Below are 26,964 nucleotides of genomic sequence, written 5' to 3' on the forward strand. Positions count from 1 at the left end.
TATATTTTCGCAGCCGCGTTTATCCGCGAATAATAGCAATAGATCATGGAACGAATGAATATTCAAGTTATCAAAAAGAGATTAAAACAAGCTTTACATTATCTAAACAAACCGTTCAAGTCATGGCGAGAAAATTTTACAACGAATAAGTACGTCGCTAAATGTAACTGATGCAAAATAGGACACGGAGTGAAGTTTGACGGAATGAAAATTTCATTGCGTGCAGGGATGCCTATACGTAGGTACATACATATAGGGCATTCTACACCAACTCAGTAAACGGTTGACCGTAACATTTTCTAATTTCATCAAGTACTTTTCCTACGTTAGTATAGCTCCTGAAAAGCTTCCAAAATATTTTCGTATCTTTTTTAATCACTCGTCTTTACCCTATAATTTCTTAATCCCATCTCGAAAACACCCAAATTGATGTTAATGAAACGAAAAAAAAAAAAAAAACGTGGTTTCCGCAATGAAACATTTTCACGCAAGATTCAGAGTGAGACCTAGTTTTCTTTCCACTTTTGTTAGTCAGTTTTTCTATTTTTTCGATCGTTGTTTCTATTTTCATACCTGTTCAAAGTCTACTGTAAAATTTTGTGCGTTTGTCTAACTGGAGAAACAATTTTAAAAATCGGTAAAAAAGCCCGAGATGCGGTACGTATTGTCATAGATTTCTAACAGGTACGAAAGTAGAAAAAAACGATTAGAAAAATAGCAAAAATTGTAATGAGAAAAAAAAAAAAAAAACCACCAGGTCCCATCCCGAATCTTGGGGTGAGAATGTTTCACATCGGAAATCGAACGAATTTTTTCTCTTGTTTCACTAGAATCAACGTAGGTGTTTTAGAGATGTTTAAAAAAATCGTAGGGTAATAAAGAGCGAATGAAAAAATGTGAAAAAATTTTGTTTCGGAAACTTTTCAGGGATCGTACCAATGTAGGAAATATCCTTGGCGAGATGAAGAAATGTCACGGTCATGTATGTATTTACGTACAAATAAATGCAAATTCAGGTACACGTGGATAGAGACATTAATTCGACGCAGTAAATATCATATCGAGTGAAGTAAACGGGGCATTTGTCACATATATACATACATATATATATATTTATATAAAATATTCATGCATGTAACGTACAAGTCGTTTCGAGTTAAAAGGCAAGGTTTGGGGGTGGGGGTGGGGGTGGATAAGGGAGAGAAGGAGGGGTACCCTCGCCACTAAATGCAAATGCGGACGAGGCAGGCAAAGTGTAGAGCATAAGCGGGGTTCTGGCCAAAGTGCTTTCAATTACCTATATATATATATATATGTATATGTATACGCATGTATGCATATGCGTGTATTCTCGATGTCGTGTGTCACGGTTTGGGCCCGACAATCGAGGGTTAGTCGGCTTCTCGCCTTATAAATACGCCTACTTTTCCCCTGTTTAAACGAATCGTCGCGACACGGTGAAAATAATTCGCAAACTCTTTACCTCTTACCGATGATTATTGTTGTTATTATTATTAGGGCCCGGATTAATACGTAAATACACATTTTTTTTTAATGAAATCATTTCCATTCCTTAGTTGGTTTTTTTACATAAAGTATGATGTTTAGAGCCGGAAAATGTAGTTTCTATTTTCCATGTTTTAGTTTTTTAAGTATATATTATACGCACATATTTTGTAATTTTTCAATATATATTTATTTTGGCTCTAATTATTATTTTATAGAGAAAATAGTCCGATAATTCTCGTATACATGTGTAGGTACCATACACTGAGAAAAATTTCTACTACTTTTCTACTTTTTAATTAGAAAAATTCAGTAAAACAGGTATCGTTAAAAAAAAAAAAAAAAAAAACCGTTCGAATATTGTTGGAATTACGAAAGTCGAAGTACGCGTAATAATTTTGCGCTATTGTCGATCCTTTTTTAGTAATTGTAACGCGAAATCAGTTTGTTCGGTTTGCTCTACTTTTTTTAGTTAAACAAGGCTTTAACGTCGATTTTTTCGTTTCAAAAGCATTAAATTTTCGCAACAGTTAGAAGAAAATCTAGCAACAGTGATCGTAATGAGGAAGAATAGTAACGGATACTAGACTTTCCGGTAACAGCTAGAAAACTAATTTTCATTTTCTACCTCGAACTATATTTTTCGATTGCGGTAAAAAATGGAAATAGTGAAGGACTGAGCGGTAACCGGAATTAAAAAATTCTCCCAGTGCACGTATCTTCTCTTCCAACTTTCCAGCGCTTCGATGTACGATGTGTTTAATGTAAACGCCTCTTGTAGGTGTCATGCAACAATCAATATTTGATGAAAAAACATAAATTTTTCACTGAAATTAAATACATCTGTATGCAGAGTGCGTTTAGCATTTTATACATTTATATTTAGTACGTACCAAATGGAAGCGAATACTCGTCTAAAATATGATTAATAATTATCTTACATATAATTCTATAACTTTTACGAAACTCAAAATAAGCAACTCAAATTCCTTGAACTGTGTTCACAGCGACTTTGTAGTACAGATATTTCTTTTCGTGAAAAGATGAAACATCCGAAGAGTTCGCAAGTCTTTTTTTCGAAATTTAGTTAGAAAATAAAAGCATTTCTCGGATTTCTCGGATTTCTCCACTATTTTGCGGATAAAAGTAACACGCCCATTCTCAAATACATTATCGGGGGTGTTTATTTGCCAGGCTTGTTTTGGCCCAAGCGTAAACAGACTAGAACTCAAAGTCCTCCCTCAGCTCTGTTCCATTCGCATCATTCAGAGTTGGATGCTCTGGGTTTATGCTCGGTTATACAAGTAGATTCAGAGATTCAGCGTGCGCGTGTGTTTTTAGCACAGATGCGTGTATGTAACTTCTATCGTGAATAGTTTTTCTTTCCTTCATTATCATTATTTTGGTATTTCGTCATCGCAACCGAGTGCCGAAATTTATCACATCATATAATGACGTTGGTAATAAATTGCGTGAAAGAGGTGCTAAGTGTTTCTTATTCTACATTATACACGAGCGGCGGAAACTATCGTTCACTACTCAACGCCGCTAACAAGGTACTTGTGCCATTATTCCTGTAAGATTTATTTATACTTGGATTTTAGTGTAATTTTATATGCGGGCTCGTTGAAAACCGCTCAATGGGCTTGAGAGGTGATAATGAATGATTTACACAGTTGTCGGGATTTTACGTAATTGAATAATTTACGAGGTCTCGCGCTCTCCGCGCGCTATATTTATATCGTCCATGCGCTGGCATAGCCACACACACACACACACACACACACTTATAACAAGCATTTACTTAATACATCAACGAGATAAATAATTTTTTCACGGCAACCTGTTTAAGCGTCGTTATTACATAGTTGTGAGACTTTTAGAAAAAAGATTATTCGAGGGGAAAAGAAACGTTTAATTTTCGTAAATGGAAACATTTTTCGCGGGGATGAAAATTTTTATAAAAAGAAAAGGGGCGTGTTTTTTTTATTTTTTTTTTTTTTCTGATCGTATCCAGGTTTGGAATATGAAAATGAGAGAAATTTCCAAAGGCTATCTCTCTCCTAGACTTTTACTTCAATTGGTTCGAAACTTTGGGAAAATATTCTTGATATGTTGTACTGTGAGTGAAAAGAGATTTTTTTTCAACTGATTTTTTTACATTTCCAAACCCATGTAACCCCTTATGAGCGAAAGGTCGTATATACCGGCAGATACGACCTTCCGCTATTGATTCAACGATAAAAACCTATGTCGATTCATTCCATAATGTCTTATGTGCCAGGAATATATAATTTTTTTTTTTTTTTTTTCCTTTTTGGTTCTCAGTATAAATTCATCAAATAAAAGCAAAAGGTTGTATTCGGTGGTAGGTACGACTTTTTCGTCCTGATGAGAATTGAAAAAGTGATCTACGACGATAATTGCGCAAGGGCGTAACTCCCAAAAATTATTATTTTTATTCCTAAATTCCGATAATTGGTGATTTGTTCGCTGATTCCTCACCGTATAACTTTGCTACTTTCAATTCTTTAAACGTTTCAGTAGTCTTTGGAGCGTTTGGATAAAAAATATGAAATTGGTGCTTACGAGCTTCTTTTTTTTTTTATCTTCGAGAACTTTTTTTTATAACATTTCTGGATTTCTGCAGATTTCGATTCATCTATACGTTTCAATCGTTTTCAGAACGATTGCAGAAAGAAAACGAAAACATGGTTGTTACGACCTTCTGTTTTGATGTTTTTTTTTTTTTTTTCACGTACTTATTAATGGAAAAAAGTCGTATCTACCCAACGTACGACCGTTTGTCTTTATATTTTCAAACGTTTGATTTCGGTCGAATTACACGTTCGGATCATTTTCGGAACGAACGGTTGAATGAAAAAATTATACGCCATTTTTCCGCTAAAATTACATTTTTGGCGCTTACGACCTTATGCCGTTAGACACGCGACATGTTTTGTCGGCGAAAATTCACCGGTAAATATGTCCGAATTTAATAACGGATACAACGACAATATATAATACTTGTTATAGTATCTTCAAGCGTGCAAATATACTTGGCACAGGTTTTTCAAGTTTCTTCGCAAACTTGTTTCTGCACAAGCGCTACGCAGTGGCGCTCGATTAGGCTTTGGAAGAAGACCGCTCGATTATATAGGCTATTAATATTATGCTTCAGACGGCGGCTAGGCAAGCGAGAAAGAAAAGTCACAGTATCAATGACTTCGTGACTAGTAGAAATTACTATTCGATTAACTCATACGTGAGTTTTGACGCGAGGAGTATATGTATACGTTTTTTGGTAACTTGGATGAAAATATTGACGTTGATAAAATTAATGGCGTATAAACCAAACAAGAAAGTTAGAACCACGTCGATACCCAATTTTTTTTTATTTTCTTTTACTTACGAGTGAAAACCTGTTTGCTTATGTGAATTATCGTCCATTCGAATAAAACAATTCTTTCCTCGCAGTTAAATCAGACGTGTATAATTATACGATTTTCGATTATTTTCTATAACTTAGGTATGAAAATCCTCCAATTTTTAGGCCCTAGATTTCATCATTTACGAGGAAGACGTTAATCCGTTTCATCACGTTTTTGTGATTGAATTTTTCTCTTCGAAAATTTAGCACTTTTTTTTATTAGAAAATATGTTTGAGCTGACGTGGTTTTGTGTAAAAAAATCGGATCTTTCCGAATATGAAATCTATTTTAATGTGGATACTCAAGATTTGCCAAAAACACGTTTTTCCGAAATCTACAGTTCCACGCCTGGGAAGGTGGAGGGGGGGGGGTGAATAATTTTTTCTTATTTGTGCGAAAAAGTAGACCTTTTGAAGTGGATTTTGAAATTATAGAGTTGATAAAAATGAATATATTATACATCTTTGGAACATTTGTATAAATTTAATTGTGATCACATTTTCAACCCATTATATAAATTTCAGGATTTACTTCAGTATTTATACTTTTTTGCGCGAAAAAATGAAAACGACGGATTTTTTTGTCTATTGCACACGCGATACTGGGAATTTCGAAAAAATGTGTTTTTGAGCAGTTTTTGGATTTCATATTCGGAAAGATCAGACTTTTTTGCACAAAAACATATTAAGGCACATTTGTTATCCAACGACAAGAAGTACTCAAAATCTGTAGGTAATGGATCATTTTAAAAACGTGATAAAATTGATTACCGTGTTTTTTGTAATCGGAAAGATCTGAAAGTCAAAAAATTGGAGGATTATCATATCTTACTGTATACTATATACAGCCAAATTGCAGCCATATCAAAATTTTCACACTAAAAAGTTGACCGAAACTTGGTTTATTGGTCAAAAAGTTATTATAGTGAACTCCGACCAAGAGAGAAACCGTTTTCAAGTTTAGGGGATGTCGGAACCGAATGAGAAATAACTCTAAATTAGAGTGACACAATAATTGTTTGAGTTGAATTAATTTAAGGTAATTCGTGTAATTTAAATTGATGTTTTTCTCAAATTAATTTTTTCAATTCAAGTAAATTTCTCTAGCTTAATTTAATTAATTTCAATTCACGTATATCAATTTCTTTTATACATATAATTCAATAATTCATTCAAGAGAGTTTCAAAAAATTTCGATACATTTTTTTGTATTACCTGTTAATTCGAACAAATTTTAATTCAACTTAATTTTATTATTTCAATTAAATTTTTTTCTCTCTGTAAACTCTGAAAATAATTCTGCCACGAATGCAAACTAATTCAAAAGAACTTGATTTAATCTTCCGTAATTCAGTTGCTTCTCATTATTTGAGTTAATTTTTAATAAATCAATCAACTCAGGTAAATTATAATGACTATGAATAACATACCTATCGACACATCAATTCAGTGACGACTCGTTCGAATTTTCAAATTCAACATGGCCGATCTAACACAACGGTGACTTTATAGATCCATAAATTTCAGTAACCCTTTGATGTAAACATACACCTTTTATACATATAAAATCATGACAAAAATCACGAGAGAGAGAGTGATAAAAATGCGCATAAATTACAGATAAGCATCCGCCGGTTAATCGTAACGCCAATGAATTTCCTTATCGGTATATTAGATTACAGTTACGATTACAGCGATCCCCTCGACTTTGCGGTTACCGCGAAAGCCGCTAAAAATTTATAACATATCGCGTGCCGTTTATATTTTTATGAAAAAATATAAATCGGAGAAAAACGCCGGGTTACATCAAAACTGCAACTCGACTCGACGTTGAGCACACCTCGCGGTTTCTCCGTTGCCAAAGCGTAAAACTTCCCGGTAACGGGCCGCAAATCTGCGGCTAAATTCACGGCGATGGTTGCGCGTCGTAACTAGAGGCGGAAAACCAACGGTTTGTGAGGTAAAACTGACGCTGATACAGGAGGATGGAGGGTGGGGGTGGGGGTGGGGGTGGGGGTGGGGGATCCCGGTTATAACTTACCCTGTTAACTTTAATCGGCTGCGCGTCGCTGCGCTCCCAAACTGCATGCGCTTCTCCTTCTCCGCTGATCGTGAGCGAGTGGTCCCGGAACTCGTGCAGCATCGCGTTCACAGCCAATTACCTAAAAATATCCACTCCTTCCTCGAGTTGTGTACATATACCTTAGACCTGTCCTTAAGAAGGGCAAAATCGAATTTTAATGGTCTTACCCCCCAAATTGGTTCGAAATAATTAGAAAAAAAAAATGTCCGAATTTTTAAAAATTCTTCCCTCCATATTTACCCACGCCTAGGAAGCCTTACTTTTTCCCATAAGAAAAGCATCGGTTTTTCGGGATTTTTAATCGTTTTTTTTACCGCTGCCGTAATTATCAGCTAAAAAATCGCAAATTCTCAGAAAATGTTGACAGTTATGTTACCTTTTTGTCCAATTTTTTGGAATTCGATACAACCAATTTTTGGGCTAGATCGATCGACTTTTTTCCGCGTTTTTCGCAACATACAGAGAATGAAGATGTGATTGATCTAGCCCAAAAATGTTTGTATCGAATTTAAAAAAGTTTCAAACATTTATTTACGCGCGTATGAGAAGGTCAAGGTCGGATTGTTACACGGGGTTAGTACAAGGTCTCACAAAGTTTCGATTTTTTTTTTTTTTCTTTTTTTTTCAACTATCAACTGACAACGAACTTGTTGTTAATACAAAAAACTATGTTCAAAACTCAAAATCTATTTCCACCGATCGCGTGAGTTGAAACTGGTATTTTTTTGTACTACGCGCATGCGCTGTTGCAAACAAATCTGAGATTACGCGATCGTAACCTCAATTTCGTATCTTGCGCAGAAACGCGTAGCGTACTCTTGTTACTTCAGCCTCGCCTATACGACTCATGTTGCAAACTTACTCTCGGCCCGAAAAGACCGAGTCTGCCTCTTTCTTACACGATATATATTATTTTCTGGTTCACAGAGACTTTCTTAACTCAAATTCAACTCGAACAGCCTGTTCAACCATCGTTTTGACATGACTTTTTTATTTTCAACACGGCACGTTTTTGGCGTTAGTATACATCCCACACATCCTTAATCGTAAGCTCACTGTAAGAATCTTGTATCGCGTGCGCCTAGATTCTTCGCGTGCATTGTGCGTGCAGTAACACCCTTGACCATAGACGGTCAGTTTCAATTAACAAATTAGTTTACCCGCAGGTATATCAGTGGAACGGCCATTTGTCGCCGTAAACGTCGGGCGGGCCGTACGTTCAAGTCCCAAAATCCCGGGCCAGGAACGGCATCGGCTGCACGAAATCTAGATTTCAGTGGCCTCGGGCGTGCCTAAGTACCAACTTCGGATGGCCCTAAATCGTAACATATATCAAGTTGCCGGTGAGGGTGGGCTACCGGCACCAGGTGTCCTTCCTCATCCCCATTCCCGTATACCTTATAGTTCTCATACCTTCCCTCCGATGTACGGGGAGCTGTTCCGACACCTTGCGGGCCCTGCGAAGGGGGGAGAGAGCCGAGGACTTCATAGCCGCCTCCACCCTACCAGGAATGCCACCAAACTCCATCTGATAAAATCGCCCGGTATCCAGTTCGGATCTGATCGTAGGGTTCGTCAGAGATTCAACAGGGGACTTTGGTGGAATTCCGTGAAAAGTGGCTAAACATCGGTTTCGTTAACTGCCCTGAATTTAAGCTTGGTGAATAGTTGATCGAATTAGAATTAGATTCAACAATCGCTTCTCACCGTTGAAAAATGGTCTTTACATTTAATATATATGGGGAATCACATGCGATCTTATACTTAGCATTGGGTAGTAATTTCAGTATGTGGCAGTACTTTGAAACACTACCGTCCGCATTTTTTTTTTTTTTTTTGTTGGCATAATCAACTCTTCAAATTTTGTGGAGTAAAATTTCAGTCCTGTCGAGGTGGTTCGGTTTTTACTTTGAAAGAGCAACATTTGATTCTACAAAATTTGAAGAAGCCGTTTCGAAGTTAGGATCAATTTAACGTCGTATTTTCGGACCAGTCTTAAAAATCTGAAAAAAAGTTACAGAAAATTCTAGTCAAAAGTACCAAGATTTTGAAAATCTACCGGAAATATTTTTCCTATTCATTTCTAAGATTTTTGGAAATTTTTTTTCACTCTTCTTAGACCATCCCAAAAATTGTGCTAGGTACAATAAACTGTGTGATCGTGAAGGTAGTAAATAATTCGTAACTTCGAAGCCAGTAAAGATACGTCTTTTTGCAAGGTATGAAAATTTTTGCGATTCCGAGTAGAACTGTCTTTTTTTATTTATGGATTTTCAACAATGCCCTAAAAATTCAGTGTTCATAATAACGACTTTCAACTTTGGCACGGTGACTGATAACGAGAAATGAATGGAAAAAAAACACTGTTACGCCTTTATTTGAGAATAATACCGTACCTACACTGAAGCTAGAAGTAAATCGACGCTAGATAAAACCGTATGAAAATCCGCATACATGGTGTCTTGAATATTTTTTACTCTCGGCAAATCCCGAAAGGTTTCATCTAGTTTTTTTTTCATGGAGAGAGGGAGCAGTACCTTCAAATGAACACAGTCCAATGACTGGTTTTGGAATACCGCAACTGTAATTTGAGCAACTCTGCAGTATATATATGTGCCTATAAATACTTACCTATGGGATTCTGAGGGGGTAAAAATTATTCATTGCGCCAGAGTCTGGACAGGAAGGGGGGCGAGAAGGGGTATTCCATTTTTTTTTTTTTCATGAGCTAGCGATCCCACCTTGAATAGTAGGCATAAGGGCGTGACGAGGTTACCTGGCGGGTAAGCTGAGTTCTCTTTCCCGTTCAATGTTGCGCAAGAAAAATTGTTTCAAAATAGTACGTTGCGCCGTTTAGGTACTCGATCCGCGAAATCGAAGATAGTGTGAAGATATTTTCTCTGCGAATGTGGTCTCAACTTTTCACCTGACACATTGGTCCAGAAGACGACTTTTAACGAAGCTCGTGTCGTCTATTTTGACCCACGAGAAGCCTCTTCGAGACGTCTCAAGTCCAAAATATGGTTTTCCTGTACCGCGTGAAGTCGCAAGATTTTTCTTCCACGTCTCTTCCTTTGTTCTTACCTCGAATTTTCTCATTCTTCTACCGTTATTGTCAGCTGCAGTTCTCTCCGTTTACGAAATCAGGCTCATCGTCAGCGACGGATTACGTCTGCGCAAGAGGTATTAAATTGCTCCCTTGAGCAACGCTATTTGCGCATGCGTGCATTGTCCCGCGTTATGAAATGGCGTGGAATCAGTGACGTTTTCACGTTCCTAAGTAAATCGTTTCCCTTGGAGCGTCAATTCTAACCTTCTGTAGATCGGCACTACATGCGCAATCTGTGCGCATAGCCGAGTACAAAGTTCTGCGTTTGCAAGGGCCAGATAATCCAAGAGACGTAAGACGAATAAGAGGAAGGAGAGCTAATGACCAATTCGCATGCTCGGGTTAGCCGCGACAAAACTCGGTACTTCGTCATCGGTACCCTGACTCTCTGTTTCTTTCTCTCTCTCTCTCTCTCTCTCTCTCTCTCTCTCTCCCTGCTTCTAATTTACCGCGATGCTAATCTTCCGATTTGTCTTAATTCATCCGCGGTGGCGCTCGAGTCGCACCTTCTATTCCTGGTAATAATTCTTATCAACCCTCTTCTGGGTAATTTCATTTCTCTCTCTATATATGTATGTATATATATATGCGCGTGTGTGTGTGTAGATTGTTTGTTCCGTCCGGTTCCGTGTTGCAAGATTTCCTTCCCGGATTCAAACGCTAATCTACCCGCCAATTTCTACACCCCCGTGCATACTCACATGCCTCCTAGGGGTTCAACTTATGGCACCTGCAACATATCCTGCCTTGTTTTTCATACTTCTGATCTGATCATGTCACGGCGAAAGACGAATGCTTCGGAACGGATTGCCGATGGTTACTAAGTGCATGCGATGCTTTTGTAAAAGCAAAAAAAAAGAAACGAAAACAACCGGTAAACAAAATGGTACGTTGAAATTTCTGGAGACGAACGTAAAGTCGGAGAATTTCGATTAACGCGTACTTTTATTTTTGTTAGCGATCGATCGGTACCTGCCAAAATTATTAGCGAAACTTGACTATTCATAACGAACTTTCGCGTAGGTATAATTAATTAGTACGACATAAAGTAAAGACAAAAGTTTCGATTCCATTGAAGAATATCATGAACGAAAATCACGCGATCAGGATCAGATAAGATCGTACAGTTATATCTCTAGCACAAGGTAAGCGGTACTTTTTATTCTATCAAACGGAGGTCGTAATGCAACGTAGTAGGCGAACAGAGGCGAGACTGTGCCGAGATTGCCGGTTACCAACTTTCCGGTCGCCACAGTTTCTTCGGCTTTGCGAGCGCGACGCCGACAGCCTTGGTTACGGCAAAATAATTAATTTTCGAGCCGCCGTCGACGGTGTGTAGATCCAATATGCATGTACAGTTATATTCCAGCCACACGGAGCGTACAAGGTACGTAACTAGTGGGCATTACACGCGTGGTAGGTACATACCTGGTTGGAAAGTGCCCAGGCTGTGTTATTGCTTTATACGTGTTGCTCATAAAAAACAATGACTGCGCTAAAGGTTCCGGTATTATGCAAAACATTTTTCAAAGAACTCGCAAGACGCGCGTGAATCATGAATTAATAAATAAGGACGGCCCTACGAAATGTTCGATTAAACGTGATATTTGAAATCCGCGCAATCGTCGTTTGTCTGTAAATTGTCTTTTGTCTCTGGGTTTGGTCAAAATATTGTTTACCATGTTTGCAAACGGGAGGGACGGACTATTTTCTATGATATTGTTCTTATTATGACCGAGCATAGAGTGGTCACGTGACCCAGAAAGGGTCGGTATCGCGAGTGACTCAGTTAGGGTTGCTTCAAGCACTGCCAAATAAAAGCGAAACCTTCGGCGCTCCTCATACCTAATGAGTACAAAACTTAAAGCTCATTGTCCGTGTGTCTGACAAACAGTCTCGACGCAGACCCTCGAGAATTTCGTGATGAGATAAGTACTTATGTTGACCGATTTTCACAAGGAATAATAATAACAATCTTATATCCACAAATTCACTCTCGACAAAAACTGACGTACGAATAAGCTCGGATGAGGTGAATGTTTTTCGTCATTCAGAGACGGAGATAGAGAGAGAGAGAGAGAGAGAGAGAGAGTTGCGTATGATGCATTGTGTATTCGTTGTTATTTTTGAGAATTTCAGGCGAAGTGTACAAGTGCTCATGTAGGTGCAAATGTTGTGAGTATCGAGTATGTTTTTCACCGACGAGGTGCAGCAGCATATTGATTAGCGGAATTGGGATACGTCGGATAATATTGGCAGACCGTTTGTTTTTCATTATTCTCGTCTCTGTTTTTTGGCACTTTCTCGCTTTCCTTACGCCGTGGGCGTGTGCACGCATATATGCATCCGTAATACCTGCGCATTCGGTTTATACCTGCTAAGGTACGGCGATTACGACGCGTCAGCGGTCGTTGACTCTTGCGGGGGCCCCAACCGCGTCACGTTAAACAAACATATCGGACCCCGGGGGTACCGGTTCAAAAACAAAACCCTGCCGCCGCTGCAACGCCTGCTCACTAATTTCTATATCGTGCCGTTTCACACCTGAGGACAGCTATTAGTCATTCCGGGATAAAAATAAATCCTTTCAAGGCTTCGCCATCGCCAACGTTCCTGTAAAAAGATGTTGCCGGCTCGTCTCAACCGCGAATACGAAACATATAGCTAATAAATTCCTCGACTACGAGTTTATCAACTGACAAATCTGATCGTAGTTTCGTTAATTTTTATTCTACGACGATCTACCGTTATCGCAGAAGTGGGTACAGCCAATTTTCACCTCGTGTGATTATAGTTAGTCGCACATTCAGACCTTGACCCAATTCGCTGTTCGTTTGATGCAAAGACGAAACGGTCAAACTCATTCTTAGCAGTCCGAGTGACAGACTGCGCATCCGCGAAATAATCGAACTCTACCGGTCGGAAATATTTTCTTCTGCAAGGCAGGGGAGCCAACTTACTCGAAAGGTGGCGTAAGATTTCGAACTCTTCGCTTCGAGTGGTAAAAAGAAATTATGTCACTAGGATCACTCGTAACTGTTATCGGTCATCAGTCAGTTAACCGTAAAAGTTTGTCCAGCTTTTCCGGATCTTTGAATCGAGTGTTTAAGATCTGTTTAACCTAAAGAAATTCGCATTACCTGCCTAACTTCCGTAAGCCGAGTTTGCAGGTTATGATGCTTGAGTTGGCCAGCCTGCATGAAAATCCGACAAAGCTCGCGCATGCGCAGTCGGACCGTCAATCTCACAAGTTCACCGTTGCCTCTCGGTTTAACAATGAACCAAAATTACTCTCATCGCCATGAAACAGAATCGTATTCGTTGGAGAAAAAAAACTATTTAGAAACAAATATTCGTTTTTGTTGTGAATAAAAAATCACTTTCCAGCCACGTGTGCAGGTTTGATACTTTTATTGGAACGAACTAACGAAGGTTAGAGGAAATCAGCAGTTCTCACGAAACGTGTGACCCTTACCCCATGTTGAGAAATAACTTTGCGAAAAAAAAAGAGAAAAAATTGTGAGTTCGTGTCCAACCATGAACTGCAGGCAGTGGCGAAATATCGTACCACAACGAATTGAATTATTCGACGGTCTGCAACGTTTGCTCACTTCACCTCGAGTCCTGGAAATATTTTGAGCCGTGCTGCACGTGACCCGGTCATTCGGTCCTTCAGCTGTACACTTTAAGTGTTTTGCTTCTGCCGGCACGGTCGTCGGTGTCATGGTCAAACCGTCGAACAAATCGAAAGTTGGGACAACATCATTTTCGCGCTTTTTATTTTTCCTCCAGATTCAGAAGTTGGCATATTACACACACACGCACACACACACACGGCCAAGGCAAAAGCTACACGCTTGTTTAATTAAACATACACACAATCGTCGATCCGCAGATCAAATATTGCCTGGGTTGATGAATTTTCATTTACATATTCGGTTATAAACGTCGTGGCTGTAAACACGCTATGCAAATTAAAATTTATACACGTGATATTTACATTGCACAGGATATGTAGAAAAATTTGTTTTTTTTTTTCTTTTATACTTTGGTTCTGGCTGCGGCGTTACATTCGATATTGCAACTCTTGGGACAACAGCGTATGGTGCGTTGATGTACCGAGAGAAATTTGTAGCATAATGTTCTGTACGGGTGTACGATTTTTATTCTCATTGCCAATCGCTCCGTAGACTTATTTTCATCCTAAATATTGAAAAATAAGAAAAAAAATTACAATCGGAAGACAGAAGTACGTATATCAAAGTTTAAAGCCAGAAGGGCTTATACATTTTTTCAATATTTAGCTTGAAAATAAGTCTGCGCTACGATTGGCAATGAAAAAAAAAAAAATTATACACCCTTTGGCATCAGCACCGCGAATTGATGTAATGAGTTGATATCAAACCTTGTTTAGCTACAAAAACAAAAAAATAATTGTATAAGTCAGCTAATATACGAAAATCGTACTATTGATTACAGTAATTGCACCAAATAATTACTTGTATCAATTTTTTTTTTTTTATAACTCAAACTGGTATCATTTTTCTGGAACTTTATTCATAACCTGTTTTAAAAGACCCAAGAAACTCGAGTTTCCTTACTGTTGCAGCAGCGTTAGTTCAAGTGGACAACCGGCACAATTGCCACGGAGAAAAGTAACCGAGACAGGAAAAACAATTTGTTGAAATAAATGCACGCGTATAATATACCTAAATATTATACAATCAGCAAAGCGCGTCATCGTATATTAATTCAGTGAATTCGTCCTGCGCTTATCCGTTTCAAATTCGATAAGTCAGCGAATGGGATGAGTTGAGAGGGTAGGAAAAGGGAAGGGCTCAGTCGCTGCCGAGCGTCTAATTACGTAATTACGTAATTAAGACATAACGACGTACCGCTTCGCTTACACAAACTCGATACGCGGATGCACCTCGCTCTACTATAATTACTAATTACTCATTAGCATGCGCCACTTGGTGTTGATGTTACACCACACATCGCGTGTTGGTATGTAATACACTCTGCGTACGAATTTGCGATTGGTACTTATGTATGTACGTACTTGTTCGTATCCATAGGTATTAACGTATCCGCATCCGCATCTCACTGTTGTATTTTGCTCATCGATGGCAAGTAGCGTTCAAGGATACGCAGACTCATTTTGCGGCGGCTCTCTTATAATGCCTACGTGATATTATCGTCGACACGGATGTGCGATGCTTGGTTTAAAAAATTTTGCGACCAGTTGGAATTCCGGTGAAGACGTTTAGCTGAAAATTTCACACAATGTTGAGGAATTCTTCAGAGATGTACAGTTTTCTACGAAATTTGGGGTAAAATGTACTTCGGGGCGATCAATATTTCTATTTGACATAGCCGTATGTGTAATCGAAAATGAACGAAGAGTGAACGTTCGCTGGTGTGATTAGTATAGTATATATGTAAATTGAGAGAAAAAAGTCATTAAATCAAACTAAATGTGTGGTCATCGGTGGCGAAGTAAATATTTATTTTTGTCAATTCAAGATCTGTTGGTCTAATAAAATTTAATTAAAATCAGTCAAACATTAATAAAATTATTGTACATATATATTAACATATTGTGATATTATACTAACGATATTTATTTGTGTCAATTCAAGATCTGTTGGTCTAACAAACTGTTTAGTTGATTTAAACTTTCAACAATTGACACGAATAAATATTTACTTTGACGCCCGTGGCCAAACATTTAGTCGATTCAATGACTTTTTTTCTCTCAGTGGATGTTTGAAATTCAGACTCTCTCATTTTCAGCGCCGAAGCTCAAGGGTGCCTGTGTAGTTACGTATTACACGCTCCGACGATATTATAGTTTGGTTGCATCAATGCAGGCAGCGTTAGTTATCCTTATAAACGACTGACAGTCTCACAGCAGGATTTTGTTATTAATTGATACGCATCTCATATATAGCCCCGGGTCTGCCGCGCCATATTAAACCGATAATGAGATTAATTAACGCGAGCTAAAAATGGATGATCCCAATTCTGAGCTGCCCGGTGAACGGTGTTTCCAACATCCGTTTACATCGACGTGTATGCTTCGTAGGAGGACGTTATTTGACTCGAATGTATCAAGCGACAAAATTCCTTTCATGTAAACCAACACCAGAGTATGAAAATTAAGGGTGTGCGAATAAATCAAACGTCACAAAAAGCTCACCACGAAGCAAACAGTAATTCGATAATTGATGTTTGGATAATTCGGATTTCTCAAATTATTCGGTCGGCATCTCAAATGTGCAATTTATTATCATTATTTTTGCTCTGATCAGTTGACTCTTACTGATGAATTGAAATTGTTATCCGTTCGATATCAGGTGCAAAAATCTTATGCCAAGTAGGTACATCAAAGTGGAAACTGCCAATAAAAATTTACTTTGAGACTTAGAAACCATGAAAACGATAATTAATTCAAACAAGTTATCTCAATGTCAGTTTCGCATGAGTCAAGCCAATTTTTACATCATTTTTATACTCGATGAATATTTTTGAGCGAACTGACAATTTCAACGAGGTTAGAAATGCATCAAGTTACATATCTCAGCTCTCTGTTCGCTAATTGCATTCAAATAGAGCTCAACGAAAGTTCTTCAAACCCACATTCTAATTAAAATTCTCTAATGTCGGAGTTAACCAAAACTCAGGGGAGAAATATCTGATAATATTTTCGCCTTATAGACCGTTGATTTTTTCTTCGCGGTAAAAGGACTGCGTGTGTGAATGTCATTTATTTATTTATTTATTTATTTTTTTCTTGTTTTTGTTATGCACTTGGCGCGAGACTCCACCGAGTCTCTTGATTCGATTCGGCCACTATAGTCTAGACAAATTAGACCAAAAAGGGGCTCGCACAGAAAAAAAAGACAGCAGCGATTCGCACCCGCTGGTTTCAGCCGCCATCTTGAATTTAAGGTTCAATTTGTATTTATTGAATAACTCCTTTATTTTGAATTTCACACAAAAAATGGTAGGGACCAAAGTTGCTTGTAATTAAAGTTTCTACAATTCTAGTACCCATCATTTTTACCCTAGGATCGATATTGTTCGATCAAGACCCGAAAGAGGGGGTGTAATTCAATTATTGCATCGCGATCGTCTCGTTTAGTATTGATTCTTATTAAAAATTAAATTTGTTACAACTTTGGTCGTTATTGGTTTTCCCTAGGATAGATATTTTTTTAATTCACACCCGAAAACAGGTACCGGGTGAACCTGAATATTTTACCATCACGTTTACTGTTGATTTTTTGCGTAAAGACGACGATAAACAAGTTTGTTACAAATTAAATTTTCTGCAACATTGTTTATATTCTCGCAGCCCTAATGAAAAAGAAAAAAATTAATATCGAATTGCTCAAGCGTGTGGTTAAAAACCGAGAATGATGAACATTTTTTGAAATTGTCCGTAGAATTCGACTGCAGATTTTGCTTTCACAAAGAATCTGAGAATCAAGTTGATCGAGCATCGTTAAACAAACGTATATGCAAGAGAGAGAGAGAGAGAGAGACCTTCGTATGCGTAAACGTGCGGAAATTGATACTCACGAGAAAGAGGCTAGGAGGGAGAGAATGATAAACGTGCTCGAGTGAGCGTGAGCCATTTTGCGAAGGCGCAACGGCATGCGAGCGGCGTCGCCGGTGCGTCGGGATTCGTGGATGGCCTGGCATTCAGGATCGTTGCGGTGCGTTGCGTTGCGCTACGTCGCGTTGCGTCGCGTTGCGTCCGCGCTGCGGCCTTCCTTGCGCGATGCGTCGCGTCGCGCAGCGTTGTAACGCAAACTCGTCGCGCGTCGCTGCAGCGGCCAAGGGTGTCAGCGCGCGTATTTCGCCGCGTTGCGAGGCGTCGCGAAACCTCGCCGCGTATCTTGTCCTCCCCCTCCCCCCCCCACCCTCCCACCCTCCCTCCCTTCCTTCCTACCTCCCCGACACGGTTCACGCTGCGTTACGTTCGCGATGGCTTCCGTATGCCCTGCCTCGCCGCGATCTGCCCTCGGCGCGTGTCCCTCTCGCTAATTAATTGCCAGAGGCATTAAAGCAGACGCAGTCAGCGCCCTCTGTGCTTATAGTTGCAAGGATATTGGCTGGAACGAAAATACCTCCGAGATATATAAGCTTTTATTAATTATAATATATTGTGCCAGATTGAATCGTATTTGTAAGTTGTATTGCCACGAATTTTTTTAAACATAGGAATGTGGAATTATGTGGAAAATTTTATTTTTTTTTAAATTCTTCACGCATTTGTGCAAGACTAAGAAACGTTACATTTCAGTATTACAAGTATTAGATAATTTACTTTGCGTAAGCGAGGAAAATTTGTTTTATTGTAGCGAAGTTTATTCGAATACAATAAATCTTTGTGACGAAGATGCAAGTTTTTTAACAGGTTTATATTGAAATGAATTTTTCTTCTGGGTGTATTATTGAAATTGATCCAAATTTGGATATCGATGCTTTGATTCAAATCGCTTGGTAATTATTGAAAATTTAATAAATTCGTTTGATTTCACTCTGCGAAGATACATTTTATTTAAAACGCTACTTTAAACTTTAAACTATTACTAAAAGATTTTGTATATATCAGTGGTTCAGTTCAATGTTGCTATTTGTTGATCGTAATCAATATCGGTGCGATTTTGTAAAGTTAATCACATAACTATGCGAACATGGTGAAAAACAAGTGTCTCAGTGAATTTGTATACAAAATAGCTTTCTGAATAAAATGAACCATCGTCCAGTGAAACCGAACGAGTCTACTAGATTTTTAACCTGCATTTCGAAGCGATTTGAAGTATAACATCCCTATCCAAGCCTGTATTTATAATAAATTCCAGCATATTGTATTCTTTTAGACTTACCTTCGACGACTGTAAATATAATAATTTAATAAATACTCAAGACACTATTGAGAGAGTGCACTGTAATTGTAATAAGTACATACCTGCCTAGAGGTGGCTTCTGAATGTGATTCCCTCCGGTTAGTTATTGTAATAATAGACCTTCATCCTCCCCTTTCTTTTCACTTTTGCTATTGTGAGTATGCATGATTATATTTCTTAGCGAAAATATGCATATGAAAGGTATATTGTAGAACGCAGCTCATGGAAAATTTGTTAAAGCTGATCTCACTTTCAGTTATAGCAAGAATTCTCGAAAATATTATTTCAACAGTGTACATGCAATTAGTAAATTTTTCAACCCACCTAAAAAACGAAAAATGAAATCCTACAAGCAAAAAAATTATTTGAGGCATATGACGAACGTAGGTACTATAAAGTTCGTCTGCCGTATAGTATAAACGTTTCCTCGAATGATCAGAGGAAAAGTATTTTTACTATTAACAAATTTATCTTTCGTTGGTAAAAGTTTTGCTTAATTCTTCCCGAAGCAAACAACTGCTTAAAATTCAATCGAAACAGTTTAGTATCACCGAGTTTTGAGTACAATATATTCGTATCATAAAAATAAAAATTCAATTATTGCCTCGAGCACTGAATTTTTCTAGGTATAAAGAAGTCATTGTATTCAGACTATGATACTTCTAAGTACAGCCCCGCTGTTACGCGAATCGGAGAAAATAAATTCGTCGTATTTTCTCGATCGCAAATTAGCGTAGTAGGTAAGGATATATACCGAGATAGTTCCCTTCGAATGTAATAATTCCTCCGTGAAGTTTCCTCGGGTGACATTATCCTCCGTGGCTAGGTGGGTTTCTTACGCATAGGGGGGGCGGGGGGGGGGGGACGCGCTGCGTAAATCATCAGCGAAACTTGATTTACGGCCCCCCGCGTGAATTTCGGGGCCGGGAGCTCGGCAGCTCCGGGGGCAGACAATGCGATCAAGTCCTGCAGCGGCATCTGGAATCGTGGGAATTAGTCAGAAATCGCGCGAAAGCCGGATTGAAAATTCCACCGCGCGTCGCAGCGCCGATTCCTCCTCCGATTTTTTCTAAGCGAGACGAGCGTGTAAAAATGACGCAACGCGCCGCGACGCCTCTGAATTATGTCCCTGGTCCGAGCTGACCTGCCCGAATGATCGGACTCTCGCACCTGTGGGCGGATGGTAGCTCCTCTGGTAGCCCTTAGTGCCCGGGTTCTCCTAATATGACACGTCCAGGCGGACCCGGTCAGCCTCCCGTCGTGGCCGGGATCCAGGAGTTAAAATGCCCGAGTACCGCCCGCGGGGCGTCCGGTTCCCAGTTACAGGACCGCATTTTTCACCATCAAGTTTTCTTCTTCTTTCGGTCATCTCTCCTTTTTCTTTTAACCTCCGATGTGCTATTAATAGGCCCGTTGCTGTGACTTTTGGAATTTTTATTTTCGTTTCCGTTTTTCTCATTCCCTTTTATTTTTTGGCACTACGGGTACCTGTTTTTAGTTTTTCCCTTTTTTTTTTTTCAAAAAAAATTTTTTTTTTTTCTTTGTCACTGTCGTTAAGTCGTTGAAACGAATCTATCTACTTGTTGTGCAACGAAATGCCGGGAAACTCGATGAATCTGGACTTTATTCATTATTGTAAACAATTACACTGATTAACGGAAAAATTGTAACGGAACCGAATTTTTTCACGATAGTTACGGATTTTCAATAAATTTTTACGGTCTTATCAAAAATTCAGACGATTATACCTGTGTAATATTTTCCAACGTTTGAATATCAGAGACGTATAAAGAAAGGAAACATTTCGAATATATTCAAGTGTACGCAATTTATTCTTATTTGAACAAAAATATTGTTGTCATACCGGGAGTGATGACAGCAAATTTTTTCAGCTTGAATCGATCGCAACACTTTGATCACCTTTTGAATACCCACGTCTCATCTTAACATTGTTCTCGATGTTGGAATAGTATCGAGTACAGTGTATTCCGACAACTGTATATCAATCTAGTGTACTTCTTTTGATGCACGCGTCGATAAAAAAATGTCGAATTCTGTACTTCACGTTTTTAGACTTATTAGTGACAAGTTGACGAGTTCTAAAAATTTTACCACACTCATTTCGTGGGAAAATTATAATTATTGTCCGTAATTTTATCAAAATATCGTACCTACGTGTCGTCGAATCAACGCGACGCGGTGTTCATGAATTATGCAAGACAAAAAAAAGAAAAAAAAAAAAGAAAAATCGGGTGCAAACGTAGGAGAGATTTCGTATTTCGTATTATATACATGCATACGCTTCGAAGAAGAGTAGCGGCTTGCTTCAATATGTTGCAGAAAATTCATTGAAAAGCGACTCGGTAGAGGTAACATTCCAATTCAATATTCACTCTGCAGTAGCTGATACTTCACAGAGATTGGTATTACAATGATGAAGTGGTATGTAACGTGGCGAGGTTTGACCTCTGCAGTCTGCCGCATGGCGAGCATTACAAGACGTACCTACAAAAGTGAATTATGAGTAGGCCACACCCACGTCGAAACTGTACATACACATATTACGTATATACATATGTATATATATGTATATATATATATTGCACACCATGTAAATATGGTATAAAAATCAAACCTAAGAGGGACAAAAATCGCGATTGTTGTCTCCTTCGCGGCTGTATTTTCGCAGAGCTAAGTTATAATACGCGTACATTATGATAATTTATGTAAGCCGTACGAGGTCACTTTGAAGGCAGAGGCAACGCGTGTTGCAAAGTTATAACGCGGAATATTTCGAAATGCCGCGTCGTCGCGCCGTCCGTGATGTACACGGGTAAAAAAACCCGTACGAACGCCTTTCCGTCTCTCACAATTAGGCGATATTTCTATCGATAGGTTTAAAGCAAGCCTCGGTACCAACCGTCAGAGAATTCGGCCATCGACAACATCTCGCAGACCGGTGCGTCAGCCGTCGTGAGTCACGTTTCGTGTTTGTCTTCTTCCTCGGCTTCTCCTGTTTTCGCATTATGCATCTGATTATATTTGCAATTACTGGCCGCGCCGACTCCTCAAAATTCGAACTGATTATCTCTCTCTCTCTCTCTCTCTTTCTTTCTTTACCTAAGACACGTTGTGCCAATGTTGGCATTCCTTCTCGCAGGAGCCGTCCTGGCTGTAAATCATCCAGACCGAGGTGGGTGTCTGTTGCTGGTACTGCCGCCACGCCATATGTTCCTCTGACGCGAAGTTTATTGCGAAGAATACTTCGTACTACTAGTTTTGCCACAGCTACTTCGTCTTCCTTCTCGACTTCTTCTTGTACTCTTTTTTCTTCCTCTTCTTATTATTTTTCTTCTTCTTCTTCTTCTTCTTCCTCCTGGCGCGGAACCTGCAGCAATCGTAAAAAAAACCGGTCTTGGAATTCCGATTGTAAACTTCACAAAATTGTTCAGGCAGGTAAAGGTTTTGCTTAAAGAACCGAGCTAAAAGAAACTGTATTCGATGTTGTTGTTTTTTTTATAAATCTCGAGCGGATAAAAATATAAATGCATCGCGTGGGGTTTGTTTTTTTTTCTTTCGACCGTCGTAATTATACCCTGATTCGGTCTCGAGAAACTGGTCGCAACAAACGCGCATGCGCCAAATCAGGCTTGCCAACTGACGTTGAGGACAACTCGATTGGCGCCAAACGCTAACTATTTTCAAAATTCGTAGAGGTCTCGAGGTAATGTTACGTTGCGAATTTTAGGAAGTCATAACGTGACGGGTTTGAATTGAAGTCAACCTAACCTCGAGAGGCATGCTTGCATTCACGGTTCGCGCTTGCAGGCCGAAAGAGACAGAGTTGGCCAGCCTGCTTGAGCCGACGACAAACTTGACGCACGCATAATTGGGTTTTCTGTTTCCCGACACTGTCACGGTATTGCATCTTTGCCCGATAAGCATACAGCTAAGGTTAAACTCTACAAATGCATGCAATAATCCTTCCAAACGTCTTCGCGTAATTCACTGTCAATGCGAAGTTTGCCAGTGAAATTCGACTCCGTATACCGAGAGATGTTCAGCAAATTTCATATTATGCTGTATGCAGTATTAACTGTTTATGCCGCAATCAAGCCTTGACTTGTGTAATTGCACAGTGACTCGAGCCACCGTTTAACGCATCAGTGCAATGTTTATGCGTGCGACCTGGCCCCCATAAAATAAATCAAAATGTTAGATATTAGAATGACAATAGGCCACGTAGGCATGTTCGTTCTCCGCGGACGGAATCCGATGACACGGTTATGCCGTGGTGGGGATCTATAGATACGTTCTTACTCACGGTACACAAAATACACCAGAGAGAGGCCCTAGAGAATGACGTAGCGAAGTATTTGAAACTTTCAGGAACGCGATGCAACTTCTCGTTTGGGTCCCGTTTTGTCCCACGGTCCCATTCGACTCACATTTTACCCCAGAGGAGTTTCGTTTTTCCTCTGCTCGAATATATCGGAAAACAGTAAAGACAATCTGGAAAATGAAAAATTGGTATACGAAAACGGGTTTGTTTGAACTTGAACGTTACTTGTATCATCGACGTCTTTGTTTTTCAATTTTCGCGAGTCTGATACAGTGAATCACTCGAATGAGCTTGCTCAGTGTTCGTTTATATCCGTCGCTAGAGGCACAGGTGGAACGACGTCGAAAGAATTTCGTTGTATTTGATACACGTGCCAGGGATTTGAATTTGTAATTCGATGCTTTTGTTAATCCTATACGGAAATTGAATGAGCCTGTTAATAGGTCCGGATTTGTGTCGGTTGTCCGTTTAAGCGAGAGATGACGAGGACGAGATCGAGGTGCTGGACCCGGGTTGCAGTAGCGCACCGCTTCGTGTTGACGGCAGTATTTTCAACTGAAGAAAATCGTTACGCGATAAAAAATATTGGCAGTTAAGATTATCATAAAAATTTTGACCACCTGGCAACGCGATAAAGGAAATTGTTTCACCTCGAAACACTCATTCGATATTTCGTTGTAAAATGGAAAGTTTTAAATATTTAGGTATAAAATTTTAATCCTATCCGTGACAAAACACCCTAAAATTTATTAGTCCACGGGTAAGTGTAAGAAGGTCAAAGTAGGATTTACAACAGACTATTATTTGTGTATTCAGTGACTCATTCGAACGTTTGTCTATCACTTGGTTTGAGATAAAACGGTGATGAGAATGAATTCTTTTAGGACCACAGTATGAATATTGTATACCCTTAAATAATTGAATCTCCGAAAATAGGAAAATTATTTATGAATATCTCTTCTGCATTATTTTATAAAACGACATAACGGAATACTTTCTACTGCATCAAAAGGAGCTCTGTTTTTTTATTTTTATTTGCGTTTCACGCAATGATCTGTAACAGAAAGCAAATAAAAAAAACTGTTGTGAATAGGAACAGTGTTTAAAGGTACGCTCATGCCCATTATCTTACGTAAAATAACTAACGCCATAAATGAATAATGAAAAAATTTACAAAAATTGAGAACGACATCCTGAAATAGTTACTTTAAGACGCTGAAATCTTAAAATATATACAAACTTTAACTGCATATAGTAGATCAATCGAATTGAGCTCATTGACAAGAATTGATTGTACGTTGATATCGACGACAAACCGCTGCGTCTTTCCTGCATATACTTCTGCACCCCAAAAATATAAGGGACGTGTTTCGAGCTACACTATATACACTAAGGGTACAGCGGTCTTCCCTACGATAAAGATATGCGGGAAAGTTAGCAACAACTTTCCCGGACTCTGCAGAATCTCGAGGATCGAGGGACATTTGCCGTGAACCGAATGCTGCGAGGTTTGCTCGAGCGGATCGGCGAATCTCTGCGGACCCCGTTTGCTTGGAGCACTCGAGCCGGTCGAGTACTTTTCGTGCAGGCCAAGGAGGGTGGTAACAGTGTTTGCTTTTAATTTATGCCGATGCATAATTAGCCACCCGAAAGCGAAAGCTTTTGTCCAGTCGGTCAGCTCGATTCCCGGAGCACTCGCAACCCTCGACAAGTTAGCTCTCCGTTCCAAGTCTCAGACCTAATTTTTGGGTCATGCAGAATTCACACCTCACTCCGTGCACTTCCCGTCGTCCCGCAGGCATTCCCGACATCCTCTTGGATCCAAGCAACTTAGAACGGTATCGCCGCAAGGCAGCGTGGCGCGGAGCTTTCGAGGAGGACACACCTGCCCAAGATTTATGGGGGTTCATTGTTTTGAACAGGATCGTTAGCAGGTCGCTCAGTTCCCGGGAATCTACGGTCCCCTATCGCCGTTCCGATCCTCATCCTTCGCAGATGTTCGACTCGCGGAGTTCCCCAAACATCTTTATTTCCTAATTACAGGCTTCTGTTCGCGGCGCGCGAACTCTGACTGCCTGCCTTACATGTATTTCCCTGTGCGGACGGAGTTGGGCTTCTTGGGTGGTGCAGGTTCGACTTCGCCGTAGGTCTTACGCCGACGAGGACTTCGGGAAGGGTTGAGCCCAGTCTTCTTCCCGATAATTAATCGCAAGATCGCGTGAACGCTTAATGGCCCGTTACTCAACAAAGCCGCACGCCAGTTTTCATTCGAGGATATTCACGTCGCCTACCAAATGTCATATAAGTCGCTGAGAAACGACATTAGAGCAGACGAATATCAAGCAGAAACTTTGAACAATTAAACGCAGCGCGTTAATGCGTTTTCACCAAGACGCAAAATAACGCTCTCTCGGCACCATTACACCCTTCGAATCTCGAAACCAGGGATATACACATTACGTCACGGTGCAACATGATACTCGTCACCGCCGCCAGAGGATGAGACGGGATGAGATATGTCATTGGTACTAATGGGTCTCTCATATTGTCTATAAACTAACATCACCGCAGTGGTTCTCAAAGCTTGCGTCTTATTTTTCCAGCCAAACGTGTACCGGCTGTTAGATTCTAAGATTGAGGTGTTCGTATCTGCCAGCTTTCCCGCTTTGACGTTGCTCTCATTGATCATGTCTGGGCTCTCAAACGACGGTCCGTCTTGTCCTACAACTGTAAAACTCTAATGGTATTGAAATTGCGGTTAATCGAGTCGTTCAGGAGTCGCCCCGACGTTTCAGAAGCGCATGAGCGTAAACTGGTTGATGATACTCCGATAGTCTCGGATGTCACTTGTGGTCGTCGTCTTCAGGACCCTCGCCTCCCGGGTGTCGTGTGTCGCATGCGGGCGCCAGGCGGCTTCCTCTCTCCGCGACAATCGGACAGCACTCTCTTTTTATTTTCATCTCTCTTCTCTTCTCGCCTCTCCTCCTTTTTTCCTTATCTCTCGCGTGCGTATTGCATTAACCTGTCACGTGCAACATCCTCGATTTTGCAGAAATGATCCTGAGATGAAACTGGTAAATGTAGCTGTTTTCAGCTCCGGTATATAACAGGGATCAAGAATACATCAAACAAAAAAGAGGTTTAAAACAGGTCAAATTTTGTTACGGGAAAAAACTTGAGGTTCATTGATTTATTGAGTGTAGAGGACGAATGACCCAGTTACAACTTTGCATACATGGGAACAAGCTTGTTCAAATTATTTTCAAACCCAGCGACAGGTGCAAGAGTGACCACGAGTATCAAAATATACTCACACGCTATTACCGTGACGTAGACATCAGTATCGGATACTTCCGACTATCGTTCACCGGGAATACGAAACGACGATACCGCGGCTTATGTGACCACAACAGTCTCCGAAAGCTGGACGCGTTCTTATTCGTTGCACTTCAGTATTCCATCCCTTCGAAATAACGATCACAACAAATTCAGCAAGTATCGTTGAACCAAAAACATTGCTTCGCCAACGAGGCGATCATCATAGGTACCCACGAGACCATGACCTTCCAATGC

At 39.7% G+C, this 26,964-nt stretch overlaps 1 protein-coding gene across 8 annotated transcripts in view; it reads left to right on the plus strand.

Annotated features, from left to right (window-relative positions):
* The window catches only part of LOC107222045 (transcription factor Sox-2), a 314,756-nt gene that overhangs the window by 216,368 nt on the left and 71,424 nt on the right, over nucleotides 1–26,964 (plus strand). The gene's annotated exons all lie outside the window — the stretch shown is intronic.

The sequence above is a fragment of the Neodiprion lecontei genome, chromosome 2 (genome assembly GCF_021901455.1).
Source record: "Neodiprion lecontei isolate iyNeoLeco1 chromosome 2, iyNeoLeco1.1, whole genome shotgun sequence".
NCBI lineage: Eukaryota > Metazoa > Arthropoda > Insecta > Hymenoptera > Diprionidae > Neodiprion > Neodiprion lecontei.